The sequence below is a fragment of the Numida meleagris genome, chromosome 12 (genome assembly GCF_002078875.1).
Source record: "Numida meleagris isolate 19003 breed g44 Domestic line chromosome 12, NumMel1.0, whole genome shotgun sequence".
NCBI classification, from domain to species: domain Eukaryota; kingdom Metazoa; phylum Chordata; class Aves; order Galliformes; family Numididae; genus Numida; species Numida meleagris.
Genome location: NC_034420.1, coordinates 15,716,190 through 15,738,437, shown reverse-complemented (window position 1 = coordinate 15,738,437; position 22,248 = coordinate 15,716,190). Strand labels below are relative to the sequence as shown.

General features: G+C 45.1%; 1 protein-coding gene across 1 annotated transcript in view; it reads right to left on the bottom strand.

Moving 5' to 3' along the window:
• The window catches only part of FSTL4 (follistatin like 4), a 234,999-nt gene extending 228,177 nt beyond the window's left edge, over nt 1-6,822 (bottom strand). Inside the window, exon 1 of the mRNA XM_021410305.1 lies at nt 6,672-6,822. The gene's annotated coding sequence lies outside the window, so the exon portion shown is untranslated. The remainder of the gene's footprint in view (nt 1-6,671) is intronic.

The window sequence follows — 22,248 nt, the reverse complement described above, 5'->3', positions numbered from 1 at the left end:
ACACAATCAGTTCACTCTTCAGATTTATTTCAGGATTTGTTTAACCTAATAGATGAGTAGCATTGCCATCCTGCTGTATATACTGCCGCACTGCTTTATAGTCTCAAGGAGTTCAACGAATAAATTTGGCTGTTAGTTATTTTAGGGGCTGGTAATAATTTTCTATCAAAATGCACAATCATCACATATGCCCTTTAGGTATATATTCTAGTGTCTTTCTATAGGATTCGCCCACTTCTCCCTCATTAATACAAACTGAGCTATGTGATTAAAATTAATGCTTCAGTTCCAAACTGCCCCATATCCATTAATCTCATAATAGTCAAAGAGCGTCTTGAAGAACACCTAGGCTGCTGATCTTGAGTTGAGTTTTTAAAACTGCTATTAATAGCTTACACTTATCAAAAAGGAACTAGCTGGCACATACACTTGCACCTTCTTAAAGTTTAATAACTTCAATAACGCTGTTTCAAGTCAGCTTTCAAGGCACTCTCCTTGAGCCTTTCCCTGAGGCACGGCAGCAGGTAGGAGTTGGCCAAGTGAGCCAACGCCATCAGCAACATCAAAGACCCACCAACAGCTGAACAGGATGCACCCTGCTCCGATAGCATCCCCAGATGTGGTCGCCTGGGTTTGTTCCTCAAAGCAATTGCAACTGCTCTGCAAAGACCCTACATCGCTGCGTAGAACGGCTCACACCAAACTGCCTCCAAGGACAATGGCAGCGCTGGCACACAGCGCAGGACCCCAGATCCAGCCATAGGAAAGGAGCCCTTCGCACCAAAACCAGCTGCTTCGCTGGCTAACAAAAGCAGGCAGGGCTATTTAGGCACTAGGGCTGCTCGGGCTCTGGAGATCTCAGCTGAGACATTCCCAAGCACTGGGAGGCATCTGGGCAAATGAGACTTGGTGACGGCACCAAGCGTGCACTCATGCTTTATTTCTAAACGCAGCTTGCAGGAAGGTGGAACGTAAGTAACTGCTTAGTGCTGACCTAACCATGCTTCCTCAGGAGTCGATTTATTTTCGTTACCTAGACCAGTGACACCAACGCTGAGTCCTCTGAAACAGCCCACTCCACGTGCTTAGAAAAGCCAGAGCAGGCTTTCATGTGAGGATTTATACAAGCAACGGAAATTTTGCCAAATCCGCCTCCTGAAGGTCTAATAAATATTACAGTTGGAGTCTAATCACTGCAGCCTGCCTCTGTCTTCCTGCAGGCAACAGGAGGCTCAGCTGAGACTGAGCATCTTACACTTGCAGAGGACGGCATGCAGTTGTGGGAAGGATGCAATCTCTCTCAGTTCTCTTTGGTTTTGCTTTGTGGAGGTGGTTTTTTTTCTTTTGTTCCGTTTATTTGATTGAGATGCAAATTATTTGAGACAAAATCAGTTTGCAGTCTGTGGGTATATTGTTGAAACAAAGAATAGATCACAAAACACAGGAATGAATGCTTGGAGCTACCTGCAAATAGGAGGGAAATGCAGCACCCTGAACAAAGCACCCGAAGGGTTCCATCCAGCTTGGTAACGCTCCTCAGCTTCTCCCCACATCTACAGGCTGTCTCTCCCACCAGTCATGCTTGCATTGCAAGTCCAACCTTTCATTCCTGAGACCCTCTCTCCGTTATTCCTCAATTAAAGTCAGCCCAGCTTGCTCCAGAAGTCATTCTGCTGTACTGCGTGGAATGATCGTTTCAGGAGCAGATGGAGCAGGGAGCTGGAAATAGGCAGGGAAGTGTGATAAACTCTTAAGAAATAAAAGATTGTTTTCATGCAAATTCCCTTTAATAAGAAAAGTTGAGAAGAGATCTGAACAGAAACTATTGCGCATGAAGAGCTGCTCAAAACCTAATTGCTTCTAGATACAATACTTCTGAATCCTTTCCAGCAACTATAAACATTTCCTGAAACATTCTTTTTTCCTCTCCCTTTCGCTGCATTTTCCACTGACTTTAACAAAGTGCTGCGTAACCATCTGAGCTTGGGAAGCATTTGCACAACAAACAGAAGTCGCTGGGAGGAAAGAAAAAAAAAAAAACAAAGCTGTCCATTGCTGGCAGGTGTTTCTGAGCAGCTCTTACAAAATTTAGTTTGGTACTTTTTCAAGCTGACTCACATTGGCGTGTAGTACAGATACCTCCCATGCTGCGCGTAGCGGTGGACACGTACAACTGCAAATGCAATGGGGAGTGCATCACTGCAAAACTGCATTCTGCTCTCAGATGAGAAAACCTCCTGCAGCAGTGAAAGGAAGTTGCAGTAGTGTTAAACAACCGAGTGTTCTATTTTTTCTGCTTTCTCAGATACACCAAAATAATAAATGGAAACAATAACTGGGAAGGGGTTGGAAATCGCTGTATACCTTTTGGTCTTTGAAAGCTAAGAACCAAATTACTGTAATTGGCAGTTTATTAACAGGAAAATTATGCTAAACAACTTCATGTTGCTGTCAGGAATTATATTCAGTAAGCTACGAAGATGGGGCCCTTGGTGTAACATTTGCATTTTCTCATTTAGAAAGAACAATGATAATAGATGAGTGAAACATGTACAAATTATATTCCAAAGAACATCGGCATAGCTGTAAAAAGGCTATCTTGATACCAGAGTGATTAAGCTGTAATTCATTACCATACAGTGTAGGCTAAGGGGGAAGTAGGGAACACATCAACTTTAGAGGCACATATAACAATCAACTCCAGTCCCAGCCACTTGAATTTCAAGCAGAACTAGATGAGAATGGGTTCTGATTATATTCTATTTATTATGCTATACTACCATCAGGGCTTGTCCTGCCTTGGATGAGGTCCGAAGATGGGATGACAATAACAGTGCTGCCATTACCCACATCTGCATCTCAGCTGCCAGCATCCCGTGCCTTTTGCTGCCCGTGCACACGATCTGCCAGCAGAGCAGCGAGCCCGGTGTGCCATGCACAGCCCCGAGCCAAGAGCCTGCCTGCAGGAGCACACGTCCCATCGGCCCAGAAGCCATTTTTGTGTGTTCTCCCACTCCCTGTCCTCTCATCTCAGCAGCTGATGTTTCCTAAGGAAAGCTGACTTTGAACATCACCGATACCTAGAAGAGAGAGGGATGGCAGCAGCAATGCAGGAGAAAATTGGGTCATTTGAATGCCCTGACGAAAACCAACTGGGACAGCGCGTGGAGTGACACGGGCTGCCTGGGAAACCAGGACACTGCGTCCCGCTCTGCGTTTGCTCATAGCCGCCCTTCTACTGGGGAAGGCTGGAGGACAGAGGGCTCAAATAAGTTACTGAATAACTCCAAAACTTTGGCTGGTTTGAGAAGTTATATGACTGTAACGGAGTGTCGTTAGGATTTGAAAAGTTCTGGGTAACATGTTTTTTATCAGGATTTATCATGTGTTGCTCAGCTTGGGAGTTAGGCCTTATGCATTGCCCTCAGGTCGTTTTTATTTAAGAAGATGACCCATGAGAAGTTTATTTAAGGCCAAAGAGGGTGGAACAGGCAGAGCAGAGAGCAGGAGGAGCTGCATCCGTGGCTGTCGCTGAGCTGCAGCCCCAGGAGTTCAATTCATCCAGTCCTGAAGACTTCAAATGCACAGCACAGGGAGGGCCATGTTTCCTTTGCGGCTCAGCACAGGGTATCGTGCACGTTTTTACAATGAGAGCAGCATCACCAAACCACAAATGACTTCGGGGGCCGGTTGTTGGCAGGGGCACCTTTGAGAGCATTTTGCAGTGCCACCGTTTCAGCTGAGGAAGCGGAGCTGCAGAGTGCCCGCACCGCACAACTGGAGCAGCGTGAATTATTTACAACGAACGAGGCATCTGACAAATCTAGCCTCGTTCTTTGCTTGCAGAATGCCCTCCAGCAGACCGCTGTTTCCTCAAAAAGAAGTCCCTCCTCAATTAGCTTCTCCTATTCCAGCCCAGCACTGCTGCACTCAGGCCGGGCCGTGGGTCTGGCGATGCACAGCGCATACACAGCTCCTTCCTGCATGACTCAGTGCGCTTCATCTGGTGCGCAACCACTTGCTCGTAACAAATCAGGGCTCACTTTCCCCGCGTAATGAGTCTGGAATCTGGTACCGATATCTTAATTAGGCCTGACCCCTGGAGTATTTGACTTAACATCATTTGCCAGCTCCAAAATATGGTTACATCCACAGCGCAAATAACTGTCCTCCCAGCAGCTGTGGGCTCTGTATTTGACTCGTGTCCATGTTGCTCTGTTACGGCAGCTGATGCAGACATCCCTGGGATGCTCCTGCAGACCCCAGCTGCAGCTCCCCCGCCCTCTCCTCACCTCTCTACCTCAGGTGTGTCCCTGTCAGGGCCAAAGCTGTGGTTAAACTCACTTAAGATAACCTAATTAGTTAAATTAGGCTCAAGACAGCCGTGTGTGACTCACCCTGGGCGGGTCACCTAATTCTGCGGCCAGCAGAGTTTTCTAGGGACACTCCCCCTGTCTGTGCTCACCGCCAGCCTGGATGCATCTGCAGGGCTTCAGTCACACCTTTGTCTCTCAGAAAGGCACCAAAAGCAGCAGCAGAGGAATAGCTCGGATCACAGGCTGAGCGTGGGTCACATGAAACATCGCCACATTCAGAGACGCAAAGCACTCCGTCACGGAGCAGCAGTGAGCATTGCACACAGGGCAGGATCACTGAGCAGCAGGCAGGGCTGCTCCCTGAAGCACAGCAGGATTTTCCTCCAAGAAAAGCATCCCATACATTATGCAAATCATTTACTGTTGGTTGTTTTTTCGTGGGTTTTTTGTTTTGTTTTGTTTTGTTTTAATACTACAGAGTAGGAAGAATGAAACTTTTCAGATGTTCATCACGACACAAAGCACTACTGGAAGGGATAGAGATAATACAGCAAAGAAAGTGATAAAAAAGAGGAACAGACTAGCATCAATATTTTCCATTTGAAGAAAAAATAAAGCTTTTAGCTGCAGTTTTGTTTATTTTTAAGACCTAACTCCAATCTATCGCTGTATAATGTAGCACCGTCACTTTTGAAGTTAAAACCATTATTTGCCACTGGCACACCGAGAAAGGAGAACAAGCTCAGCATCCAAAAAACCTCTTAGCTTGCGTTGGTGACATGAGCACTCAGAGCAGGGGCGATGCTCCTGGCTGCCCCGCGTGCAGGAGCCAAGGAAGAGCCTCTCCTGTGCCTCAGTGCTGGAACAGTTTGGTTTCCTCTCTGCCAGTTGCAGGAATCAGGTCCCAGCCCTTGTGTTACCCATCTGAGGGAGGCACCGACTCGTTCTGCTGTTCCATCTCACCCTGAAGCTTATCTTCTTCCCCCAAATTGCTCCGTATTACTGCGCCTGTAATAAACTAACCTCGCCGTCACCTTCTCTGATTCAGGAGCGGTAATTTGGCTGTGGCTGAGTTATGGGCATCCTCCAGGGATGCGAGTCCTGACATTAGTAACAACAGGTATTCAGTTGCCGTTCGCTCCCACGGAAGTTCCTCCATTCCCTTAATACACTAAATTACCTGAGATCGTGGGGCGGTGATTCGTTTTGTTATCTGATGTCCCCTCTCCTGACCCCAGGACGCGTTGCTTCGTAACAAAGCGCTGCGCTCAGCTCGGGGACCGCACAAACAGGGAGCAGCGCTTGGAAGAGTGCGTGGACCAAGGAGAGCTGAACGGCCTCAAAGACCTTGCCCAGCCAACAGGAGCCCCAGTTTCACATGTGGGGGACAAAGGGCTTGGAACATTCCCAGTTAACAGATCAAACATGCAAAGGAAAATGGTGTTTGTTATATTACTAAAACGACCGAAATTCTTTCATTCGGCCACGTCTCTGGCTTCGTTTCACCACTGAACATTTTAGTTATTACAATGCCTGGACTACACACAATTCAAACACAGACGTGTGCATGCACCACAGAACAACTTTCATCCCCGTTGTGTTACTCTAAAAGCTTTCTGTATCAGAAAATCTGCAGTAAATCACGTTTCCATTAAGTATACACTAAAACTTGATTGCACAAAGAGCCTGGAAGTGGTTTACGAAGCCCGTCATCCTCCAGCACAGACACCAGAAGCTCATGCAATGTTCATCTTCTCCAGAAAACAACCAGCACTGGCCCAGCACAGCACTGCATTGCCCCTCGGCAGCACACGAGCACTCTGCCCAGCCCCATCCTACACCAGCATCACCACGAGCCCCACCAGCCAGGCAACAAAGCAACCCCTGTTGCTTCTCCCGCTGTGCCCATGAAGTGCTCCCGGCCCCCAGAGCTGACGCTGGGTTACAGCAAACAGCAACGGCACGATCCACTGCACGGAAAGGCAAAACTCCTGTTGACTTACAGGAGAAGAGGATTAAGACCTGTGGTTTTTCATTTTATTTTGGATGTTTGCAGAGGTCTCTTGCCATAGTCACATTATTTGTGCATGCATTAGCACTGAGACTGGCTGTGTAATTAGTTTCTGTCAATAACAGTTGCTGACAAGCCCGTTCAAACCCACACTGCTCTGGTTTTAATGTTTCATACATACGCAATCACAAAATCCTGCTACCCAAGCAGGGAAAAAAAAAAAAAAGTTGGCTTATTCAATCTTCAGACAGAGCCAGCCACACACCTCCACTGCTACCCAGCTAGGATTTATGCAGACTTATAAAACAAAAGGAGAAACAATAAAAATAGATGAAAACACTTACGCAGTATTTCAGTCCCCCTCGTTAACGCAGAGCACCGTGCTGCCTTTGCATGGGGGACCTCAAAAGCTCCGCAGTGGCTTTGCCAGCAGACTGCAGCAGCTCGCCACGAGCTACAGCCAACTAGCCACACCATCCCAGCTTTGATTTGTGACGCTGCCCGTTCAAGGTTATGGAAATGCAAAACTTTAGAAACACTCTTTTAACCACATCCTTAATTTTACACAGTGTCAGCGCAGGAGATTTAAAAAGCAATAAACAAACTTGTTACTGCAATAGAATCGAAGAGGAATCATAAACTCGCTGGAGTTACAGAGCTGAAATATGGCGTGGGGAATGGACAATGGCAACATTTATTCAATGAAACTCATTTATATGTAAAAGATTGAATAAAAAGATGTATTATTTTGCAGCTACAACAAATTATTCAAGTGAAAAAATAATGGTCTAAAGGCAAGATGTTTTATATTACGCATGCAAACATCATAGCTCTATGGCCAAAGGTGTTAACCATATCTGCAGCCCAGCTCTGAGCTGCCAGAGTGGAGATGGGAGCCAGGGCACCGGCCATACAGAGGATGATGTTTTAATAGTTCTCTGTAATAAGCCAGCTGCTAGAGCTACTGCTATTTGCTATTTGTCTCCTTCTGTTGAGATATAAAAGCAGCCCGCTATCTGCTTATGGAATCTAAATATCCAAAGGCATTTTCTTCACGAACAGTGGTGTATTAATCCTGATGGTTGGGTCAAATTTCAGGCTGGGTAATTGCTTTCTGCTAAGACATAGTTCAACTTAGTTTTAATTTAAAGATGCTCCTCTGCAGTCTCTTGCCTGCGCTGTACACAGTTATTGTCTGCTTTCAAGCAATCCCAGCTATGGGGAGTATTTTAACTTTATCTGCATCCTGCTAAGTTCTTCCTGAGCTACTAAAATGACAGAGGTGTTATCTACCAGGAAAGGTCACCTTTGATTCCCCTGCCATCAATTTTGCCTTAGCATTTGTGATATCTAAAACCATTCATGAATCTGTTGCGGTGACTCAGACCAACAGGTAAGAGAGATGCTACAGGTTTCTATTCAAATCTGTTCCCAGTGTTAATTTGGGATATGGCCCCAGGTAACGGCGCTGCAATAAATGTTCGGGGAGCACCCAGCCAGGTCTGCAGCGGTCTTAACTAGCTACCTTGTGGCAATCAATCAATTAACTCAAGGTGAAAAACCATTGAAGACAAGTGCACAGATAAAAGTAAACAATCTGTGCTGGAATCGCAGAGGAGAAAGTGAAATTCCATTTCCAGGGCTGTCAGAGGGGTTTAAGCGATCACTCAAGAGAAGAGTTTTCTTTTTCCCTTTGTTTTTCTTTATTTTCTCCTGGCTGAGAGTTTCCATAGATCTTCTCATTGATCTGAAGTGGCTAGGGGCAGAAAAAGCCAATTTTGGCTGCATTATCCTGTCTCTCTTCCACTACAGCTTAACACAAAGAGAAATGCCAGACGCGTCCCAGAGTGGATCCATGCCAAAGGCTTGCCGTGGAACAGAAGATTCGAGGCAGATGCTTCAGTGCTGCACAACAAATACTGCTGTGCTGGTGGGGCTGAGCAGGAGCTTTTGCTCCCTGGGTAGCTCCCAACAGCAGCAGAGATAGAGACCCCAGAACAGCACCAGCCAAAGCAACACTGCCCGCAGGGCTACAGGTAGCACCCAGGTGACCACTTTGGAAGAGACATGAGTCAAGCCCTCAGTTCATCCATGCATAAATGGAGTCTTGGTGTTGGACCTCTCCCCTCTCTTCCTCTTTTTTGAGTTGAGATTGGGATTTCTCCCCCAGCTTCCTCTATTTTTTAATCTACAGAAGCATTTATTTCCCCTCCCTGTCTAGACTTCAGTTCCACTGTTTGATAGATAACTTCAGAGTTGTGGTGTGTGGGACAGGCAGCCCTGCCAGGAGCTCTGCTCGTTCTGGGGACCCTGCATGAAGCGCATCCTCTGCTCACTAGATCTCCAGCAGCAGCCCCAGAGGCAGCCACTCTTGTTCAATTACGTTCAGAAAATGCCTCAAAACATGAGCATGACGTCAACAGGGAAGCTCTTCTTCCTCCCTCCAGTTTTCCCTCCCTCAGATAAGGGAAGAAATGCCTTTTCAAGTCTTCAGAGCCAAATTCACCCTTACCAGATGAGTTCAAATATTTTGTGGCTGAGGCAGAGGCAGTATTTCTGGGGGAGAGCACCCCAAAAACACACTGCCGACAGGTGGTACCCACTCCCCAGTGGAAAGAGAGGTTCAGGACTGCTTCCTTCTGCATCACAAATTTAGTGAGAGGTGGTACAAGATGGTTTTTTCAATTATAAATCTCACCCTCCTCGCACCCTGTCCATGGGTATTTGGTGAGCCTTTCTGTAGCTCATCACTATCTCTGCATGCAAGTAGCACAGGGTACATCGAGGTAGTCATACAGCGTCATTTTTGTAATTAAAGCCCCTGGCAGGCTTTCATATTTAACCTGTGGTAGCAGAACTGGTCTCTGTTCTTCCTTTGATGTGGCTGTTGGTCTTTCAAAGATGTTGGTTACACCTCCAAAGCCAGTTGGGGGTGAGCTCTTCAAATAGAGGCAAAGGAAAAACCGACATGGGGAAAGTTAGCTCAACTTTAACTCAAAGAAAAGTTTCTGCTGCTGTTTGGAACAAATATTGAGCCCTGCTCTATTTCAAAGCAACTCTGCCATATCGCCTACGGCTTACTCCTTGCTTAACAGGTACTTAGTTAATTTCTTGGCTGAAGAGTTGAATCCTGGGAAAAGAGAAAAATTAATGTGTCATATTAAATGAGAAGATCAGAAGTCGCAAGGTAGAAGATCAGATTTTTCCTGTGTATTTAATCAGTGACTGTATTCATGCTGTAGACTACAATACAAAGGGCCCATCCAAACTTGAAAAGGAAAAACTATAAAAATACCAGACCAACCAGATCAAGAGACACTTCAGTAAAAGCGTAAATTCAGATGGAATAAAATCTATAGTATGCTCTGCCCACTGAGCATTCACACGTACGGAAATTGACTTTCAGGCTCAGCCATACGTAAATGCCATTGCCCAACTGATCCTGGCCACTTCAGACTGAATTCTAGCAAAACCACATTCTTTTGCTGGTATATTCACAGACACTGGCATAATAGCACAGCCGAGTTATGTGCTCAGGGCAGGAATCTGTAGAGGAGCTTTGCATGGTGTGCTGGTACACAGAGGGGTTTCAGGCAGTGTCTGATGGAGTCTGTCCACAGAGGGCAGCTCTCTGCTAGAGAAGAACTCCAGCCTGTCCTGGGGTCATATTTAATGGCATGAGTCTCTAGGGTCTTACTGACCCTTGAGAGAGGATGCAAGAAGTCGGACTATCCAAAAATCTGCAACCAAAAGAGCCATCTGATAGCCACATACCAAGAAGAACCTTGAACTTTCATCTTGTCGACACAAGCTATGCATCACTGGACTGCAAATATTCACGTAGCATGGGACAAGAAATAGGCCCTTTGGGCTGGTTTTCTTAGCTTTGTTTGCTTTCTCCTTTACAGTAATGAATAAACTCCTGGGCACTAACTCTGGGAGCAAAACACTGCCTCACGAGACCATCTGCAGCTCAACAGTCACAGGATAAGGGAAATAAAAGGATTCACATTACAAGTTTTATAATGACTTACTGCTCACTTATCTGAAAAATAGTTGGAGTCATAATTAGCCAGGCTTTTCAGTGCTTTAAGGTGCAGAGATTTCTATCTGCCGCACACCTAAAAATTTGCATTTTAATGGGCTAAAGATGAATATCAGTAATAGCACCAATAGATGCTCTCTTACCGTGAGTAATAATGCAGTATATAGCTGAGGAGACTAACCTACCCACTGTATGGCAGGTTTGATCAATAAAGAGCAAAAAGTGACCAAAGTGAGTCAACTCTAAATCTCGCAGTGCTGACATGCCCCTAAATAACTGAAGTTAGGCTGCAAGTTAAGGTCAAAACATTTTAGTGCCAGCAATACGCGAATGGTTCAGCTAATTGTGGTAGATATGGGGATCATATTCAGCTGTGCAACTGTATGAGAAAAAAAAAAACATATAAATATAGCCAATGGAGAAGAGATTTTGCATGAGAAAGTCCACACAAACTCTTAAATATCATATTATGGATCTTTTTCTCTTTAAAAAAAAAAGAAAAGAAGAAAGAAACAAAAGGTTTGACTGTAAATAAAACATTACCCTGGTTCCTGCTTACTTTTAATTCTAAGCCTGTAACAGAACTAGCGACTGCTGGGAAGCTTTTTCCTTCAGCTTCTGGGAGAAAACCTAACCTCTCATTACCTGAAAGCTGCGCTACTCTGCTCTCAGTACAATGAAAAAAAAAAACAAAAGGAAGCTAACAACCTTAGCATGATTTCCATAGAACTCTGCGTGGCCTGTCCAGGAGCACTGTGATCAGCACCCAGCTGCTGGTCCAAAACACATCATCCATAGCAAACAATAGAGTTGATGATGCATAACTCTCAGTACCTCCATACTACACTTCCAGCCATTTCTTCTGGGCTCTCTCAACAGGAGAGCTAAGAATCCTGGTGAAATTCCAACCTGAGAACAAGATCAGCAACTGCAATGTACTGGGGACGTCAGGAAACGTCCTTCCCTTTCTGTCCAACAGGAGTGCTACAGAAATGAAAAGGCAAAATGTGAAAGTACTTCAGAGACAGGTTGAAAAAACTAACATGTTACATATCAAAGCCACCAACAGAAAAAATCAACTGAAACAGTAAAAGAAAGATGCTCCAACTGTGGTTCCAGAAAAAAAATGTGGCAATTGTCAACTAAGCATCTACCATCACTGCTTGTGGCTGCAGATAGCACCCAGAACCAAATCCCCCAAAAGTTCAGTGGAAATGGAAATGATTTTCCTGAGGCCAGCTGCCCTCTTTAGACAGGGAAATACAACTGCCACCGATGATGTTATAAACAGTTAATTTCCCCAAGCCGTAGGCAAACAAATATTTTCGAAATACGGTTATTTAGGGTTGTACAAGTGCCATCCTGCTGCCAGTTGTACCTCAAACCGTGGCACCGCTGGCAGCCTGGCACTGACACAGGGGAAAGGCAAAGAGGTGGCGGCAGAAGGACGTGAAAGGCTCCGAGAATGGGTGACGGAGGCCTTCTGACACAGAAAAGGCCTCATCACCAGATGATATATTCCCCTGACAAAAAGAATTAGAGAAATGACATATTTTCCTCTCTAAACATCAAAAGAAATATTTAGCTTTGGAAGATTGGATTAAACATGGATTAAGTTCACTGCTGAAGCTGTCACTCCGTGCCTGGAAGGGTCCAGGGGGCTCCCTCCTCCTGCCGTGTTTGCTGACAAACTTTTCAGACCTATCTTCCACTTCCAGCTCTGCTTAATTGCAGATGGAAGTGGTGGGACTGCAGAGCGGGAGCTGCTCTGTCTTTCTAAGCTTGGAAAAAACCTGTGACCTCAGCCGTCAACACAAACTTGAATAATGGCAGGTAAAATGTGAACTGAAAGACAGAAGAGAAGATATGGAGCTATCCCGTAGTGCAAGACTATAAGTACTCCTAGGAAGAAGTCTCCAGAAAAAATCCAAGCGCTTTTTTTTTAGTGAGGGAATGTAGCAAATGCTTGTAAATAAAGGACAAATAATTCAACAGCAGGAGGATTAGATAAAGCTGCAAAAGCCTTTCCAATGCTCTGGTCTGCCAGCAAGGGCAAATGCTGGAAACTCCTGACTCTTTAAGGACTCCTCACAATGGCAGAAAGTTGCCTTAGAGACTAGAATCAGGTGCAAAGAAAACAAGCACACACAGCTTTAGCGAAGGTTTTGATCGAGACTGCCTGGAAAACAAAGGTTCACTTCGTAAAATTATCTCAAGGTCTCAGAATTGGTTTTTAATTGGCATTATAATGAAAACGAAACACTTCAAGAGAAGCAGGAGAAAGAAGAATAGAAAAAAAAAAAGGAGAAAATTTGCATTGTGAAACAATGCTTACAGCATTTGCTGCGGTACAGGAGGTCTTGGTCTAAGCACCAACCCGCGTTAGCACAGCAAATAGTTGGATATGCTGCAATCACAGCCGTGGGACAAAGTCTGAAGGACCCGTATCAAACGGACAATTACTCTATCAGATTGCTTCAATCACTTTAATCAAAGACCTACCACTTCTTATCAACAATTTAGTAGCTTCTCAGGATATTCCCCAAAGGAGCTCATATTATTCTTATTGATCAGTCCAAGACCATATGTTACAGGATGCCAGTCATTAAAACAGATTTTCTTGCGAATACAACTTCCTTGATTTAAAACCCATTGACATTTTGCAGTAATCTTCCATCTCGTATCGTTAGGACAGTCCTTCACATCAGGAATTAACTCACGTTGGCAGCAGTGCTGGTCCGTATAAGAAAAGAAATAGCGTCATTTCTCTTAATAATGAACTGTGGATTTGGGCTGTGCTGGCAAGGTCTCCTCCATCCCTTTGGACTGCCTCTTTTGCAACAACATTTGCTAATTGTTCTTTTTTTGATGTCATGTTAGTACAGGGAAATAATCAAATCAAAGCCAAAAACCCAGAACATGCTGCTAGTGAATACTCAGAGGCAAAAACCTGCCTTGCAGCAGTGGTTGGTGGTATCAAACAACATTTGGATGTTTGAGGAGCACAACAGGTGTTGGGGAAATTCGGTCATTTCAGGACAAAAATTGTGTCTCTGTTATCTGGGAAGTTCCAGTGTAACAAGTAAGGGGCTTTCCCTTAGTGCCCCCAACAAAACCAAACCCATTTATTAGCAAAAGTAGTAATAGTTGTTACAGGTTTCTTTGGAGTTTCATTATCATTCTGGTGAGTTTTCATGTCTCAGAGCCATTATGGCGAGCGGGAAATTTCAGCATCCAGAGGGACAAGACAGCAATGGATCAGACCACGGCATTTGCACAAGGCCCCTATTTCTTCCTCCAAGATCAGCCTGGTGGAAGCTCCACCAGAGAGAGACTCCAGCACTCTCTAACAACATACCTAAAACAATATTTTCAACTTGCACCTACCACTGAGGTTGTCAACTGATTTACTCAGCCCCTTTAACAACAGCAACGAAACAACCTCCTTGGAAAACCTAAGCAGGTCTGTGCTGCTCTGAGGTCCTTTAATGAACCCCAAAGCCTTGGGGCAGCAGGCTGCAGAATGGCTCCAGCATCTGGTTCACAACTGCAGGTGAGATGTGAGCACCCAAGGGCTGCTGCATTCGAGTCACTGGACAATTATTTCTGCTTCCAAATTAGGCAGAACCCTCACAGACCGTTTTCTTCTGACTGTAATTAAAAAGATACCAAAGCATTGCAACCCAGACTCTGAGGCTCCACACAGAAGCTCTGTTCACAGCCATGCAGGCATCTGCCAACAAAGTGGGCATGCTTTCCCAAGTGCTCATGCCATGATTCACAAGAAACTCAAGAACTAAAGGGCAGACATAAGAGCCTGAATTACCTGCCATAGTGAGAAGCTGTGTATACAAGCCTGATCATGAATTCTAAAGCTATTTCCCAGGCTGTGATTTAGTTTTTGGTCGCCTCAACTTTTGCCGCTGAAGATGTACGTTCAAAAACTAAAAAACAATTTCTTGTTGTCTGGGAAAACTATAGACCACTTGAATTTAATTGCACCATTGTTAAGCGAAGCTTTGTCTTGTGTATCTCTCACCGAGAAAATTAAATGTTTTCATCATCCAGCCATACTGAATAGTTAAGACTGCCAGTACTACTCATTAAATACACAGATGTTTTAAAGTTTGATTAGGGAACTGTAACAAACAGTGCAAATTTCAGAAGCATACGGAAAATAAGGTAGCAAAGTTGAGCATCTAACAAGAGTTACTTAAGGTCTGAGAATCACAGAAAAACCAAATGAGAACCTCTTGTAGGGGGAGATACACAAGCACTAAAAAATACAGCAGCGTCCTCTATATAGACGAGACATTTCAACCGTGCTAAACCCTGATCAGCAGCACTGAGGTTTCATTAGTCTAAGTGGAAGTGTATTTATTTTGACTGTTTTCCTGGAGCTGAACCATTTGAAGCGGTTCAGTGGTGCCCAAGGAAGGAGGTGGGAAGCCAAGGACCTTCTCCTCCCATGGGCCACCAGGGGAAGCAGGTTTCCCTCCAGCAGGATCCCATGTTTGGCAGATTGCATGGACTTCCCCCTAAAAGGGCACTGCTATTGGGTGTTCCCAGGGCTGCGGTTGTTCAGAAGGTCCCAACCCATGGACGTAGCAAAGCCCGCTGCAAGCAGACCTCGTCTCAGCACTGAGGGCCCTTCCAACCCGCGGCCTGCCAGCACCTCAGCTGGATTTGAACCCCTGACAAGTGCTACTGCCCAGGAGAAAATACTCTCCTTGGCTGCCAATAATGACAACACCAGAAGTGAAAGCATTCTGAGTCAGCTCTCTCTCCACCCCGTTCCTAAACCACCAGATTTGATCAAAAATCGTAAGTGTGACTTAAAATATTTAGTTGTGGGTTATGTGTCCTTGTGATTCAGAGACATCACTACATGTTTACTTGTTTTGGAGCTGTTCCCAACAGTGGCAATGATAAATCTCCTGAAGAACAGGTGTGCTCATTCTAAAGTAGTTTTTAAAAATCAACAGCTTGTATTTATGCGAAGGAATTGAGATAATTACTCAGTATAAACCTGGATGCGTTTGTGAAATACTCCTCATTGAGGATCACCACGACAGCAGCAGAGAACTGTCCTAAAGTCAACAGATTTCTTTAGAAGCTTCAGCATTCAATAATTTCTACTTTTCTCCTTCCTGCCACATGATCGACTGTCTTGCACAAACACTTACAACCAACCAGCTAAATAAAAGTTAAAAAAATTAAAGAGTGAAAAGAACAAGCAACATCATTGTTTTCCTGTCCAGAGCATCGTTTTAGCACTCCTCCTCTTTGCACGTGGTGAAATTAAAGGAAAGAAAACCAAACAGCAAGACGTGACAACTTTTCTATTTTCCTGGCTGTAGAAAGCCAGGAGAACTGCAGCTCTCTGCACAAATCGCTGGATAAGTTTGTGTCACCAGCACCTGAGACACTCACAGTTATTGGATTTTTTCCTCTTAATACCACCCCAACAAATGGAAACATCCATCCTATTTTAGCAAACAGGGAACACACTGACTGGGCTGTTCTAAAGATTTAATCTGCAAATCCTAATACAAGGTCTCCTCCATCAAATATGATCCTCCCGTGGGCTCCAGTCACTGCACGTGGTCTATAAGACTCAATCCACACTGCAGCCATGCCATGAACTTCAGTCTTCCCTGAGTATTCCCAAGTATCATCAAAGTGTGCTTAAAAATAAAGCATGTCTCTAAAGCAGACATCCCTCTTTATCCTTGGTCCATTCAGATGAAGACTTCAGAATACAGCGTCAGATGGAAAGAGGAGATCAGCGTGCAGAGATCCTGCTCCGCTTGGCCAACACCACGCACACACAGGGGGACCCAGCAACCATGTCCTGGGGCTCAGAGCCCCACCAGCCAGACCAGTGCTCCGGCCACAGGCAACAGAAAGCAACCAAGTCCTCTGAACTGGAAGATGTCCACTCACCCACTTAATACAACGGCTCTGGGCAATGCAGAACAAAGTCTGCAATTCAGATGAATGGCCACTGGTCTTCCAGTGAATTAAGTGGTCAGTTTGAGTCTTCACCACAAAGCATCTGTGCCTTGATAGACTCTGGTGGCATCAAGCAACTCCTTCCTCCACTGACCACACGAGGGTTTGTAAGTACACATAATATTCCATGCAATTGCATGGAAATACGTGCGTATTAAATATTACATTTACTGATGCGTCTTAAGATATGTGACTAATGGCTCTTTTTCACCTGCCCTAAAAAAAGGGCAGAAATTCAATATAAACAGCTGCATAGCCCAGCTTACAGTCTGTGGGGATTTTGGTGGTCTCAGATCCAAAACAAACTAATGAAGAAGAGACCTGGAGAAGATTCTGAAAAACACTCTGTGCTACTTTGGTTGAAGCAGGAGAAATCCAGCAACGTGGGAATTAAACGGACGCAATTTGGTACCTCTTCACAACATACATTTTGTTCAAAGTTAACTGCTTAAGTGCTCGAGGGACTTTTCAAACCCAGGCTTCAGTGCAAGTAATACTTCAGCTTTCAAATCACATTAAAGACATAAATTACACATTATAAATATAGTATTTCTAAGACAATGTAGAACTAGTCCCAATTGGGCTGGAGATGACATTGTGCAGGCCAAGTAGAGAAGACTCCTGGGGCATGCTCTGAATTGCCTCCCCTGCTGCCAGGCCACCTCCTTCAATACTGACAGCAGACACTGACGTGACACTTGGAATCAAGGTGCACAAACACCATTACCCATATGCTACACGTCAGCTGCTTCACTTGGTGCTCTCAAAAGTACAAATCAAAGCATTTGGAACAACAAACACAAAGCTAACACTTACTATTTATCTATAATTGCTCCTTCACGTGTCTTCTGAGTCTTATTAGTAGCAATAAAGCATTTTCATAACAGACAGTGATGAAGGCAGTATTTATTCCCTACCCAAACCATTTACACCATCCTTCTTCCATTACCTCTCGTGGCATTATCCAAGTTCTCATCCACTCCTGAGACCCTCGTGGCAGGCGGTTAGGATCAGATATCTGCATTTCTGCAGAATAAGGAGTTGTAAGAAGTCTCCAACTCAGAAGAGGAAGCTGTTCTGCATGGATTCGACTGTCCACCAGCAATCTCCAAAGTCTCACCTACTTCATCCCAGCTGAACAGCTCATTACAGAGCAGAAAGCACAGCTCACGCACACAGCAGGAGTGCTGCTAAGCCAGCTCCCTACTCACCACTATCCTGGCTTCGCCCTGAGAAGGACATATGATGCACAGCCAAAGGTGACCTCTGCCCACAGCTCCTGCCACCACTGAGCACAGCATCATCTGCTCCACTGACAACTCACAAAGAAAGTGCTTTGCTTTCCAGCTGCAGCCCCTACCTTCCATTTTGGTATCTCTGACTGCACAGATTCACTCAAACCTGGTGCTTAGGAGCTCTAAGGGCTCACTGGATTTGTGCAGCTACTCTCTTTATAGAAAAAGTCCAAAATTTGCCTTAGATCTTCCGCCTTCAAAAATCACACCCCTACTCTGCTTCTTGAGCACCCCAGCACAGCTCTCTATAGCTTTCTAACTGCTCCAGCTCAGGACAAAGTCACATCCACCCTTCTCATTCTCAACTTCTGTAATGGATTTCAGTTCCGTTCAGAGTCCCTGAGCCCCCTCCTGCCTTTATGATCCTTCTCTTATAGAGGAGGCCCATATGCTGCCCTCCCCAGCTCCCTGACAACCTTCACAGCAGCAGCCGCTGTCCCCTTCACTGCAGCACCCAGCAGCATCCAGCCAGCGCAGCAGCCGTGGGGGCCCAGCTGCGAGGCAGAGTGTGAAAAGCACAGAACACGAGAAAACCTGGCAGAACTTTTCTAGAAGTTTTGAGTAAACTTGCCAAGGCGAAGGGCTGCAGGGGTTTCATGTGTTTCCCGGGTCCTGTAAGATTCCAAGATTTCATGCAGCGAATACGCATGCAGCAATCTCAAAGCACAAAAGGATTGTTTGACTGTGAGCCTTTGCTCTATTTACATATTTAACCAAAAATAAAGCATTATAAACCCCCAAAGATCATAAACACTATTTCTAGCAGAAACTGCGTTTTGCAGCTTCTGGAAGTGATCCAGAACCAATCACCTGCCGTGCTGGATAAGACACCCTTCAGCAATAGGATTTTGTAAAGGAACTGCAACAGCCTGTGTTTGCATGGGATTTGTTTGTAGGGCTACTGCAGACACTTGGTAGAGTACTCCACATTTAACTAGGGGAGACTTTCAGCGTCACTGCTTTACTCACACATGGGAATAAATCATTTAAAACTAACAGGAGAACGTCTGTGTTACCGTATCAGGGAAATAGGAGCTCAAGTGAACGTCAGTACCTGAATTATTCAAGTGTCTGAAATGCATCTCATGACTGCAATACAATCCGTGCAAAACAAGTTCGTTTTTATCTGAAGATAGGATTTAGAGATGGAAACAACTTAAACAACTTGCTGGTAGATCCCGCTGGTAAACGTTCCAGAGAAAAGTGTTGGATGAGCTCTTCCCATTATCCCCAGCCATCTCCACACAATCTATTGAAAATTAGTAACAGAGGAAACCTCTGAGGTCTGTTGTGCCTACTGCTGGCTTGTAATTGGCCACCAATACTTGATGCAAGCCATAAAACGGAGATTTGAAAAATAAAATTAAGCATTCCAGAAGCTATTCAGACCTCCAGCCTTCAGGAAAGCTGTGCCCTAAATCCTCATCAGCGTGTTTCCTTTAATTACTTTCTCGTAGCACTCCACTGGGTCAAGGACACCAGCACACTGCCACATCTGGGATTCACACCGTGTTTTCTGAAGAGAAAGAGTAAATGGAAGTAGGTGTTGACATTGCATAAGAAACACAGTATTTCTCAGCAGACCTAATGGGTTATTACATGGGAACAAATGAAAGGTAAACTTTGCTGTGTGAGAGCTTTCTGTCAGCAATAAGGTACGGAAAGGGGAAACGATCTGGTTTAATTAAAAATAAATAAATAAATAAGCACTGTTGATACAATTTAAAAAATCAAATAATGGACCAAATTGACTGAGGATGTAACCTGGTAGGATTCCAGCAGTCGTGCAGATGTATCGCAGAGGTGAATTTTGTCCAACGTATTTTCTCTTAATGAAACCCCCCCCCGCCTCGAATCGCTCCCTGCGGCTCTGTGAGCTGGGTGGCCTCGGGGAGCACCTCGGTGGCCCTGCCACAAAGCCACCCCCAGGCAGCACAGCGAGCTGGGACCCAGAACAAGGCACTGTGCCCCACCAGGAGGAGCTCAGCTCTCAGCATCACGAGCTCTAAAAACGACCGGTTATCAGGAGATGGTGGGGATGTCATCCAGCCCCGCGTGAGGAGAGCGTTCCCTGGGCAGGGCAGAGGGGAGGTGGTATTGGTAGCAGTGAGGTTGCAACCTCTGACTTTCCAGCCTTGGGGAATGGCTTTATATTAGGATATTGCCAGTACGGCAGTTAAACCCAAACCTGATAACACTTATTGACAACACTGATTTCATAAGATTGCTTTTGGAGCGGGGTTTTATTTTGGTGCTAGGGACTGGTTTAGGGCCTTGACGAAGCACCCCACTGATCCCATCCATCAGTTTCTTGCACACAGAAATTAGACTATAAGATGACCGGACGGGCAGGCTATTAAAACAAAAAAGACAACTGCATATTTCACTCTTCCTGCTCTCCCAACCCCCATTTTCTTTTTTTAGGCTAGGTCCCCTTTGTCCCCTTCCCAAAGGACCTTCCCTTCACTGAAAGCTGTAGAGGAACGCAGTGAAGAAAAACTGTCCTTGTCATCAGCACCTGCACATGGCGCATCTCTAATACAGCTCAGAGGACTTTCTGTCATTGACACAGAGGAAGCCATTTCATCTTCTGCTCTAGAAAAATGTTAGCAGGGCCACAGCCAAAGGGGGCACTTGTCTTTTGCTTTCTGCGCAGCCACCTTTGGGGAAGGGGGGGCTGGGGCTCTGCCACCTCCCCACTGCAAAGGGGCAGAAAGAGAAGTGAACACCTGGGTAAGGGAAGAGAAGAAATGCTGGCGGATCCAGCCCACGCTTATTTCAATACCCAAGAAGATTTATTTGTATCTTCTTGGATGCTCAACTTGTTTTTCCCTTATTCCTCCCTCCTTCCACGTGAAATAGAGATGAAATGTTAAAAGTGCACAGAGAAACGTTTTCATTGTGCCTCTTCACAACTGGAAGCACATCTAATGCCAGAGGTGTGCTTGACCTTGCCACACGTGCAGCATAATCCCCTGAGAAACCACACTGCATGGGAGCATGGGAGATGTGGGGTGACAGCACAGCCCTCACCCCAGCCAGGGCCCCTTCCATTCAGAACAAGGTAACCCTGACCTTTTCCTTATCTCCAGACCACACCTACACCCATTAGCAAACTTAGCAAAGTGGCACTGATTTTGCAATTGGGAGCACACTTAACATTTTATCTTAGCTCTTTTTTTATCCTGTCCCTTCCAATAGTCATTAAATTTATTAAGTGGCTTCCACAAGCGACTCCTCTCACTTCTAAAAACGACCAGATCATCAGCACAGAACATATATCTAGGTTCAGTCCCTCTTTTCTTATCTTTTCTGACAAACCACTCTCCTTCACAGTTTTATCTATATAATTGATGAACCACACACGACATAATTTACAGGCCTGTCTAGCAACCTTCTAAACCGCACACCACTCATTCCAGCACCGCACTCTCTCAACTCTGCTGCTCTAACCAGCCCCAATAAACTCTTTATTTTTTTTTTTGCTTTGGGGCTACCCAAAACTGCAGTGAAATAATCAAGACCAGAGGCTCAACTAAGATTTCAGACAGAGGAGAAATGTGCCAAATGTTTTAAAAACAAGGAAAAAGAGCAATAAAATAGAATAAAAGCTACACTTACTAGAAATATCAGCATTTATTGTGCACATAAAGGCACAGATCAGTCCTTTGCCTTTGTGCAGGTGGAGGGAAATCAGGTCTAGCAAACATGCTAACATATAGGGTATGGAGGGCAAGGACGCTGCTTCTGTGCTTCTTCCCCTTCTCTTAATGCACAGAAGACCTTGCATCTATTGCTCTATTATTAAGAAGGCAGGAGTTTTGTCTCTTAAATGAGGCCCCTCCATCGCATTTCCTAACAGCAATGTGCTGCAGACAAATGAACAATATAAATTCCTCCACAACGGGTAGAATACAACAGCAGATAGAAAGTAGCTCCTGCATAACAGAAGGCATCATTACAGGGACAGCAAGCATGAAAGTGCCTTTATGCGGGCTGAGACGGATTACAAGTTATCCCAGAACCAAAGGAAAACAGTGAGAAAGCCTCTCTCAGCGATTACGAGAAATATACAAAGGCACACATACATGCAGAGAGAGCGAGAAATAACACCATGTCCTGCACAGCAAAAAGGCTGGATCCAGCCCCTAATACATCCTGCTTTATGAAATCATTCTAATGCAGAGTTTCAACCTGAGCTTCTGATGTTCAGCCCAGCAAAGCTCACTTTCACCCAGAAAAATGGCAACGTCTGCCTCTGCAGCATAACACAGAGCACATAATGCTTTCCCTTTCCTTCCCAGTTCATTCAGATCATTTCAGCAGGAACGTTTTTCTGCCAGGGTGGGCAGGATCCCAGGAAGAGGAGATAAATTATTTTAATTACAGCACAACCCATTGCTGTGTACCTTCCCCATTGCTTGGGGATGCCACTGCTCTGTTCCTGAAGGGTGGGAAACAAGCCTTATTTTCCATGGCTCTCCTGGGTCCTTCAGGGCTGTTTCATAGGACCTAGGACTCCCATCGTTCCCTTCGGACCATCCCAGCACCCTAAGTTACCACTGA